General features: G+C 38.3%; 1 protein-coding gene across 1 annotated transcript in view; it reads right to left on the reverse strand.

Annotated features, from left to right (window-relative positions):
- Positions 1–10,495, reverse strand: part of LOC128231886 (tRNA (guanine-N(7)-)-methyltransferase non-catalytic subunit wdr4-like) — an 85,897-nt gene that overhangs the window by 3,237 nt on the left and 72,165 nt on the right. The window lies entirely within an intron of this gene.

Below are 10,495 nucleotides of genomic sequence, written 5' to 3' on the forward strand. Positions count from 1 at the left end.
TTCTGAGGTATATGCACAAAACAAACAAAAAACAGTGAACTCACAAGATGCTACAATACAAGTACACATATCATAATGAAGTTTACACATAACGAAACGAACAATACCATATTGACTAATGTACAAAGCATAATATTGTATGCAATTGATAGTGTAAACACTGCACATATAACAAGAGCTGTCGTAAGACAGTGCGCTCGACTATGCCGCTTTGACTTAGAAGTGAATACAATAACGATGTAATACGTGCCTGTCAAAAGCAATAAAACAATCAAATTGAAAAGTGAACAAGAATCGCAATGTGAAACAAAAACAGGTTTTTAATGATTGGCAAAAGAGATTCAGTTTCAACTGTTTCTTCTATTTTTTGTAACAGTGACCTTGATCCTAAGGGCCCCAAACACAATCCCATGGGAGACCTCCATAAACTCTTCATACATATCAAGTTTGGTCACAGTATGTCAACCATAACTGAAACAGCTATCTATTTTTAGTAACAGTGACCTTGACCCTAGAGGGCCAAAAGGAAATCCATGAAAGATCTGCATAACAAGGTCTTATATACCAAGTCTGGTCACACTATGTCAACCCTTACTTGAGTTATTCAGTACTAACCATATTTCTATTTTGACTTTGACCTAGACCATAACTGTCTGGGCCAAAAACACAATCTCAGAAAAGGTCTCTATAAACTCTTCCTAAATACCAAATTTGGTACCAATATGAAGAACTTTAATTAAGTTATTCAATACCAACCCATTTTCTATTAATAGTAACCTTGACCTTGATCCTAGGGGCCTCAAAAGCATTCCCATAAAAGGTCTCCATAAACTCTTTGTATATACCAAGTTTGGTCTCTTTATGTCAAACCTAGCTAAAATTATTCGATACATAAGGTGACTTTGACGCTGCTCTAACACCAGCCCGCCCGAACAATGACGCAAGTCATTCAAATAACTTGTTTTCCCTTTATGAAAATGTGGTTAGGAACATAACAAGATCTGTCAAAGAGACAGCGCGCTCGACTATTCCGCCGCTTTTCAGTGTAAGGATTGAAAAGTTTTGGCGAAACATGCATGGTTCACTGTTAGATTAGATTTCAATGCAATACATGAGGTGCTGAGATATTAACATAAATGTGGTTACATGCAAAATTTTAGCAAGAATTTTTAAGTGTAATAATAAAGGGCCATTAGTTGCAAAATACAGTTATCGAACTTGTTTATTCAATTAGGTTGGATGGTTGAATACCATTGTATAAAGTCTCAATCCAATACATCAAGTAGTTGCTGAGATAATATCCATGTGTGCTAACATGCAAGACCTTAACCAGAATTACTAAGTTGCATAATAAAGGGGCAAAAATTATATAATATGAAAGATAGAGTTATCTTACTTGATTAAATAAGAAGGTTAAATGGTTGAGAGTCTGTGTGTAAAGTTTCAATGCAATACATGATGTATTCGCTGAGGTATTGACTTAAAAGTGGTTACATGCAAAACCTTAACCAGAACCAGAAGTCGAATAATAAAGGGCAATTATTTTGCATTAAATGCAAACAAGAGTTATCTAACTTGATTAATTTAGTAGGTTGGATGGTTGAGTAAAGTTGTATAAAGTCTCAATGCAATATCTCAAGTAGTTGCTGATATATTAACCTATGTGTGCTTGCACGCAAAACCTTAACCAGAATTTCTAAGTCGAATAATAAAGGGCAATTATTTGCATTAAATGCAAACTAGAGTTATCTAACTTGGTTAATTAAGTAGGTTGGATGGTTCAGTACCATTGTATCGAGACTCAATGCAATACCTCATGTAGTTGCTGAGATATTAACCAATGTGTGCTTGCACGCAAAACCTTAACCAAAATTTCTAAGTCGAATAATAAAGGGCAATTATTTGCATTAAATGCAAACTAGAGTTATCTAACTTGGTTAATTAAGTAGGTTGGATGGTTGTGTACCATTGTATCAAGTCTCAATGCAATACCTCAAGCAGTTGCTGAGATATTAACCTATGTGTGCTTGCACGCAAAACTTTAACCAGAATTTCTAAGTCGAATAATAAAGGGCAATTATTTGCATTAAATGCAAACTAGAGTTATCTAACTTGGTTAATTAAGTAGGTTGGATGGTTGTGTACCATTGTATCAAGTCTCAATGCAATACCTCAAGCAGTTGCTGAGATATTAACCTATGTGTGCTTGCACGCAAAACTTTAACCAGAATTTCTAAGTCGAATAATAAAGGGCAATTATTTGCATTAAATGCAAACTAGAGTTATCTAACTTGGTTAATTAAGTAGGTTGGATGGTTCAGTACCATTGTATCGAGACTCAATGCAATACCTCAAGTAGTTGCTGAGATATTAACCAATGTGTGCTTGCACGCAAAACCTTAACCAAAATTTCTAAGTCGAATAATAAAGGGCAATTATTTGCATTAAATGCAAACTAGAGTTATCTAACTTGGTTAATTAAGTAGGTTGGATGGTTGTGTACCATTGTATCAAGTCTCAATGCTATACCTCAAGCAGTTGCTGAGATATTAACCTATGTGTGCTTGCACGCAAAACCTTAACCAGAATTTCTAAGTCAAATCATAATGGCCTATTTTTTGCATTAAATGCAAACTATAGTTCTCTAACATGGTTTATAAGGTAGGTGGGATGGTTGAGTAACATTGTATCAAGTCTCAATGCAATACCTCAAGTAGTTGCTGAGATATTAACCTATGTGTGCGTGCACGCAAAACCTTAACCAGAATTTCTAAGTCAAATAATAAAGGCCTATTATTTGCATTAAATGCAAACTAGAGTTATCTAACTTGGTGAATTAAGTAGGTTGGATGGTTGAGCACCATTGTATAAAGTCCCAATGCAATACCTCGAGTAGTTGCTGAGATAATTACCTATGTGTGCTTGCACGCAAAACCTTAACCAAGGGGTGACGCCGACGCCAACGCAGACGCTTGGGTGAGTAGTATAGCTCTCCTTATTCTTCAAATAGTCGCGCTAAAAATGTGCCTTTCAAAAGAAATAAAAAGAAATGTTAAAAAGAAAAGAAAAAAAAAACATTCAAGGGCAATAATTTGTATTTAGGGCTAACATGGAGTTATGTTCCTTGTTGAAAGATGGTCGTCAATAATTCTGCGAAGTATTAAGTGCATTGAATGAAGGGTATAGAAGTTTTTTTATTAAAATCCCAACTTGCCCTAAAACTTCAACCTGCCCTAAAACTTTAACCTAAGTCAATCAGGGGCCATAACTTGTATCAAGGATAATATGGAGTTATCTACCGTAACCTCATTATGTGATGGCCCTGAACAACTGTGTGAAGTATTAAGTCAACAAGAGATGTTTGTCAAACATTATGCCCCCCCTGAGCGCCATGTTGTCGGAATTAAATGGACAATTGAATGAAATATGCATGGACCGAAATGACAGCTGATTTGTTGCTGTTTTAAGATTATGACCATTAAAGTGTGAGGATAAAGTGTGTTATGACCGTCATGACCTTTGACTCTATGAACTCAAAATCCAGAGTCATCAGCTGGTCACCAAAAACCTAAATGTCAAGTTTGAGGGCCATGGGTGCAGGCATTGTCAAGTTATCACAAGACAAGTTTTTTTTGTTCAAGGTCACTGTGACCTTGACCTTTGACCTGATGACCCCTTAAATCATAAGGGGTCATCTACAAGTCAGATGCAACTCCAAGTCAAGTTTGAAGGCCATGGGTTCAGGCATTGTTGAGTTATCACTCTGACAACCTTTTACCATTCAAAATCACTGTGACCTTGACCTTTGGCTCTATGAATCCTAAAATCAATAAGGGTGATCTACTGGTCAGGCTTAACATCCATGTCAAGTTTAATGATCATAGGTTCAGGCATTGTTGAGAAATCAGTGGGGGAAGATTTGATAACTTTTTTGCGTTAAAGGTTACTGTGACATTGGCCTGATGACCCCCAAAGTCGATAGGGGTCATCTACTGGGCAGGCCCAACCTTCATGTCAAGTTTGATGACCATAGGTCCAAGAATTGTCGAGTTTGCTTTCAAGGTCACTGTGACCTTGACCTTTGACCCCTAAAATCAATAGGGGTCATCTACTGGTCAGGCCCAACCTCCATGTCAAGTTTGAGGGCCATGGGTGCAGGCTTTGTTGAGTTATCACTTGGACAACCTTTTATCATTCAAGGTCACTGTGACCTTGACCTTTGGCCCAATGACCCCTAAAATTAATAGGGACAATCTTCTGGCCAGGCTCAATCTCCAAATCAAGTTTGAGGGCCATGGGTGCAGGCATTGTTGAGTTATCACTCGGACAACCTTTTACCATTCCAGGTCACTGTGACCTTGACCTTTGGCCAGATGACCCCCAAAAACCATAGGGGTCATCTCCTGGTCAGGCCAATTCTCCAAGTCAAATTTGAGGGCCATGGGTGCAGGCATTGTTGAGTTATCAATCGGACAACCTTTTACCATTCAAGGTAACTGTGACCTTGACCTTTAGCCCAATGACCCCCAAAAACAATAGGGGTCATCTACTGGTCAGGCCCAACCTCCAAGTCAAGTTTGAGGGCCATGGGTGCAGGCATTGTTGAGTTATCACATGAACAACCTTTTACCATTAAAGGTCACTGTGACCTTGACCTTTGATCCATTGAGCCAAAAAAACAAAAGGGGTCAGCTACTGGTCAGGCCCAACCTCCAAGTCAAGTTTGAGGGCCATGGGTGCAGGCATTGTCACGTTATCACTCGGACAACCTTTTACCATTCAAGGTCACTGTGACCTTGACCTTGGCCTGATGACCCCCAAAAACAATAGGGGTCAACTACTGGTCAGGCCCAACCTCCATGTCAAGTTTGAGGGCCATGGGTGCAGGCATTGTCACGTTATCACTCGGACAACCTTTTACCATTCAAGGTCACTGTGACCTTGACCTTTGGCCTGATGACCCCATAAAACAATAGGGGTCAACTACTGGTCAGGCCCAACCTCCATGTCAAGTTTGAGGGCCATGGGTGCAGGCATTGTTGAGTTATCACTCGGACAAGCTTTAAAATTATTTTACCATTAAAGGTCACTGTGACCTTTACCTTTGACCCGATGACCGCCAAAATCAATAGGGGTCATCTACTGGTCAGCCCCAACCTTCATGTGAAGTTTGATAACCATACGTCCAGGGATTGTTGATTATCACTCGGACAAGCTTTGGTCTACCGACAGACCGACCGACCGACTGACATACCGACATGCCTGTGCAAAGCAATATACCCCTCTTTTTCGAAGGGGGGCATAATTAAATGAAGGGTATTGGACTTATAAGTGAAAATCCCAACTTGCCCTAAAACTTTAACCGGATGTGTAGCCCTCCTTATTCTTCAAATAGTCGAGCTAAAAACTATATTTCAAGAGATTATTAGAGAACAACAGGCCACAGAGATATGGTTCTTGTTATAATAATATTTTTTGAACATATGAGCTTATAAGAAAAGAAGATGAACAAAGGGCAGTAACTCAAAAACCATCAAAGTCAAAGTTATGGTGGTTCATGTGAGCTGCACTTCTCCTTAAGATGATTTATCTGAATATGAAGTTTGAAGCCTTTACCTGGAATTTTTTTGGAGAAGTGATCCAGACAAAAAATATATATGTGAATCAACAAAGAGCAATAACTTATTGTACATAAAGCAGCCATGTTCCTATGCACTGCACTTTTCTTGAATATGATATATCTGTATTTCAAGTTTAAAGTAAAAACCTCATGGTGTTTTGGAGTTATGCTTGAGACAAAAAATGCTTGGAATGCACTCATGAGTACACGCACAGCACAGGGACGCACCACAACTCTGGATGCAGTTTTTATATAGCTATTGGACTTTGTTAATTTTAATACTAGGAGAAGTGCATTTTACAATAATCATAACGCAGGATGCAGTATTTTTTAAGTAATTGCCCTTTGTTAATAATCATATTTATTTTATGTGCTGAGCATAACACAACTAGACGCAAAATGGTGAGCCCGTTAAAAGAGCTTTTGACACAGACAAAATGCTCTTCAATGCAATTGCAACACAGAATAGCATGGAGTTGAACAATATGTGCATCTGTGATGGTGAACCTCCATGGCAAGTATTTTGAAAATCCTTTACTGCATGGTAAAGATATAATATCAATGTTTGACCTCTAAGCATAACCTTGATCTTTGAGGTGCAGACCAGGGTTCTTATCATGCTGCCTTATCATGGCATTTTTCTAAATCCTATAATGCATGGTCAAGATACAGTCCGGAAAAAAGATCATTTCAACCTTTGAACTCTAAGCATGACATGTGACCTTGACTTTTGAGGTACAGACTTGAGCGTGACAAGCCGCCTCATAATGGTGAACTTTCAAGTTTTTTAAAATCATATAATGCATGGTCAGTCTAAAGTCCGGAAAAGGGTCATATCAACCTTTGACCTTTAAGTGTCAACTTGATCTTTGAGGTACAGACCTCGGTCTTGTGTGCGACATGCAACCTCATCAGAGTGAACCTTTATAGAAAGTATTTTGAAAATCCCATAATGCATGGTCAAGATATAGCCCAGACATGGATCATTTCAAACTTTGACCTTTAAATGTGACCATGACCTTTAAGGTATAAACCTGGGTCTTGTGCCAAATCCACCACCTCATCATGGTAAACCTCTATGGTAATTTGTTTTGAAAATCCTATAATTCATGGTCAAGATACAGCCTGGACAAAGTTTAGTCAGGATGGATGGACACACTCATCCACAGAACAAACATTGGGGCAACAAAGTCTTACTCATCGCAAGGGGGCTAGACAAAGTCTTTGAGATATTGACTTCAAATTCATAAACAGAAAGATCTCATTGAGGAGAAGTGCATTGTACAAAAACCATAACCTGTGTGTAGTATTTTTAAGTCATTGCTCTTAGTTGATTTTATAGTTGTTTTTAGTCCAGGGGCCGTGATTACGAACGGTCTCAAGTCTGAGTCTGGACTCACACTCACTTATTACAAACTCTTTTTTTTTAACGGTGTTTACAAAGAGACTCAGACTCAGACTGACTCAAATCATTGAGACTGAGTCTGAAAACGTGAGTCTACTATGTAGCTGTCTCACGTGAAGTAAATCTCAACTGTCATGGCGGACAGACAACTCAACAGATATTACCGTAGATTTAGGTTGCCTCGTCGACCGCGTGTATTTACCGACAGAAAAAACCCTTTAGAGATTTTAGATGTTGAGAGTGTCCGAAAAAGATACAGATTTTTTCAGGAATCAATTATGATATTAGTTGGAATCGTGGAGCCAACGATCGGTACAGCGACGATGAGGAGCAACCCGCTCCCCCCTCTCCTGACGGTATTGTGCTGCCTTCAGTTTTTCGCAACTGGAGGGCATCACATTGTAATTGCACAGGCTCATGGCGTGTCCAGGTCGGCTGTCGGCAAGGCAATTCATGCTGTATCTGTTATCCTTGCAGGACTGTTATACAGATACGTTAAATTTCCAACGGGGTTGGAAATTGAAAGTGTAAAACGAAAGTTTTACAGTGTCGCCCGTAAGTTTAGCTTTTTCTTGTTTTGATGTACTTCTTTGCTGATTTCACAGCCAAATATTTTGAGGCGACTCACGGAAGGACGGAAATGTCATTTTACTGATTTGGATTTCTGTTTATTTTTTAAAGTTATGATGAGCAATATCGTATTTGTGGATTTATTAAAAAGAATCAATCACAACAAAGACACTAAATTTATGATGACAAAGCATGTGCACTTAAACATTTATTTTTGTCGACATTCTGTGTTGTAACGTTTGTGGATCTTTTTAAATTTTTATTTAATGCACCAGTCAATTGTAACCACGGCCCCCGAGGTCCGGGGATAGGCGGGGAAATGGGCCGTGTTTTTACCTTTCAGGTGGCCCCGCAGTGCCGGGTGAATGCAGTGGTTTTGTCTTCGCTTTAAATATAGCGGTAAATGGGCCTTACCTAGGGTCCCTTAGATGCAGGGGCATTTGGCGGGGGTTTACCATCTGTTCGTCCCCGTAGGGCGGAGATTTTAGCCGGGTTGGCGGGACCGAAAGTCAAAGTCCCCGCTATTCCCCGGACCAGGGGAGGGGGCCGTGGTTACAATCGACTGGTACATAACTTGGAGTGTGATTTTAAAGATTGTGCCTGGTGGATAAATGTACCATCATGAGAAGTTTATGCTACTGTACAGATTAATATTATTAATTAGTTTTTGATTTGAAAAAATGTAATAAAATCATGTTGTTTTTGGTCAATTACTGATAATTCAACAATTCAACCCAGCTAATTCATAGTACTGAAGGTGCCATAAATGGATTACAGGATTTGTGTGGAAAGTGTGGTAAGTTTTTTACTTTTGAAATAACTATCATATTTCTATTCAGTATTTGATATAATTTGTATTTTTCCATACAAGGTTTCCCAAATGTAGTCGGAGCAGTTGATGGCACTCATGTCAAGATACAGGCACCACCAGACAATGAGGCAGATTACGTAAATAGAAAGGGCTATCATTCCCTTAATGTACAGGTATGAAAATCTTAATTTTATATGTTTTCGATGCATTTTGGAAATCTTTTTTTCATGAAACCAATACTTGTTCCTATGTTTAAGCTTGTTTTAACATTAAAAACTGTTGGTCAAGAAACAAAACAATCATATTTGGATTCTTCATCTAGGATCTAATAATGTTGAAAATATGGTCACTAACTTGTACTTGTTATCTTTCAGATGGTATGTGATGCAAATTACAGGATAACTGATGTTATTGCTAAATGGCCGGGATCCGTGCATGACAGTCGCATGTTCTCGGAGGGGATCTTGTGCCAGAAGTTGGAGACTGGTAAGTGCATTTGACTTAGAGGAAGCTGCAGGTTTATGATGTGATACATGAATACTGCCATACATACAGTAACCCTGTTTGCTTAGAACATTTGCTGATTCTGCGATTGGTTCACAAATTTATGATACTGTGTGTGTGTTGACTGATATTACAAACTTCAGTCTTGAACTGTATGAAATATTGAATGGAATTTTCTTAACTTTTTTTTATGTACGAAACAAAGTGAAAATATCAAAATATGAATATAAAATAAGTCAGCTTTTAAAAGTATTACAGATAAGTGATATGAATGTTTCTCTTTTCAGGACAAATAGATGGACTGCTGCTTGGGGACAGTGGATACCCATGTCGTAAATACCTCATGACACCCTATGCGAATCCTAGAAATCTGTCGGAGGAAAGGTATTGATAACTAGAACTCCGCGAGTCGGATGTGTCGCCTGACGAATTATTTACTGTCTACATTATAGCTGTTAGATTGGCATTTTATTCATTTATAGACAATGATGTTGCCATTTAACTTTCAAGTGTAGGTGGCATTTGAACCCTCAATCAGATATACCTACGGAATAAGTTTCAGGTTGAAACCTCCTATAGTTTACGAGATATGCCACGGACAAAACCTAAGCAAGAAAATTAACAAAGGGCAATAACTAATAATAAATGTGGCAGCAAGAGTAACGGTTCTTGTGCACTGCACTTACCCTCAATGAGATCTATCTAGCTATGAAGTTTCAAGTTGATACCTCATATTCTTCAAGATATGCCCCGGACAAAACTTTAAGCATGAAAATTAACAAAGGGCAATAACTTTAAAACAAAGAAAGCAAGAGTTGCTGTTATTGTGCACTGCACTTGCCCTCAATGAGATATATCTAGCTATGAAGTTTCAAGTTGATACCTCCTATATTCTTCAAGATATGCCCCGGACAAAACTTTAAGCATGAAAATTAACAAAGGGCAATAACTTTAAAACTAAGAAAGCAAGAGTTGCTGTTATTGTGCACTGCACTTGCCCTCAATGAGATCTATCTAGCTATGAAGTTTCAAGTTGATACCTCTTATATTCTTCAAGATATGCCCCGGACAAAACTTTAAGCATGAAAATTAACAAAAGGCAATAATTTTAAAACTAAGAAAGCAAGAGTTACTGTTATTGTGCACTGCACTTTCCCTCCATGAGATCTATCTACATATGAAGTTTCAAGTTGATAACTCTTATATTCTACAAGATATGCCCCGGACAAAACTTTAAGCATGAAAATAACAAAGGGCAATAACTCTAAAAATATGGAAGCAAGAGTAACAGTTCTTGTGCACTGCACTTGCCCTCAATTAGATCTATCTACATATGAAGTTTCAAGTTGATACCACTAATAGTTTAGGAGATATACCCCGGACAAGCGAAAATGAGACGCGGACGCCGCTGCCGCCGACAAAAGAAACCCCTATATGTCGTCTTTTCAGGCGGCACAAAAAATCATGTATATTCATTGATAATTGTTTTCTATCACCTCAGTGAATATCAGATGATATTTTACCTGTATAATTATGATCTCAAACGTCTGTCTCTTTTTTGTTCACATAATGTTAATTTAGCAAT

Source organism: Mya arenaria, chromosome 4 (assembly GCF_026914265.1).
Source record: "Mya arenaria isolate MELC-2E11 chromosome 4, ASM2691426v1".
NCBI classification, from domain to species: domain Eukaryota; kingdom Metazoa; phylum Mollusca; class Bivalvia; order Myida; family Myidae; genus Mya; species Mya arenaria.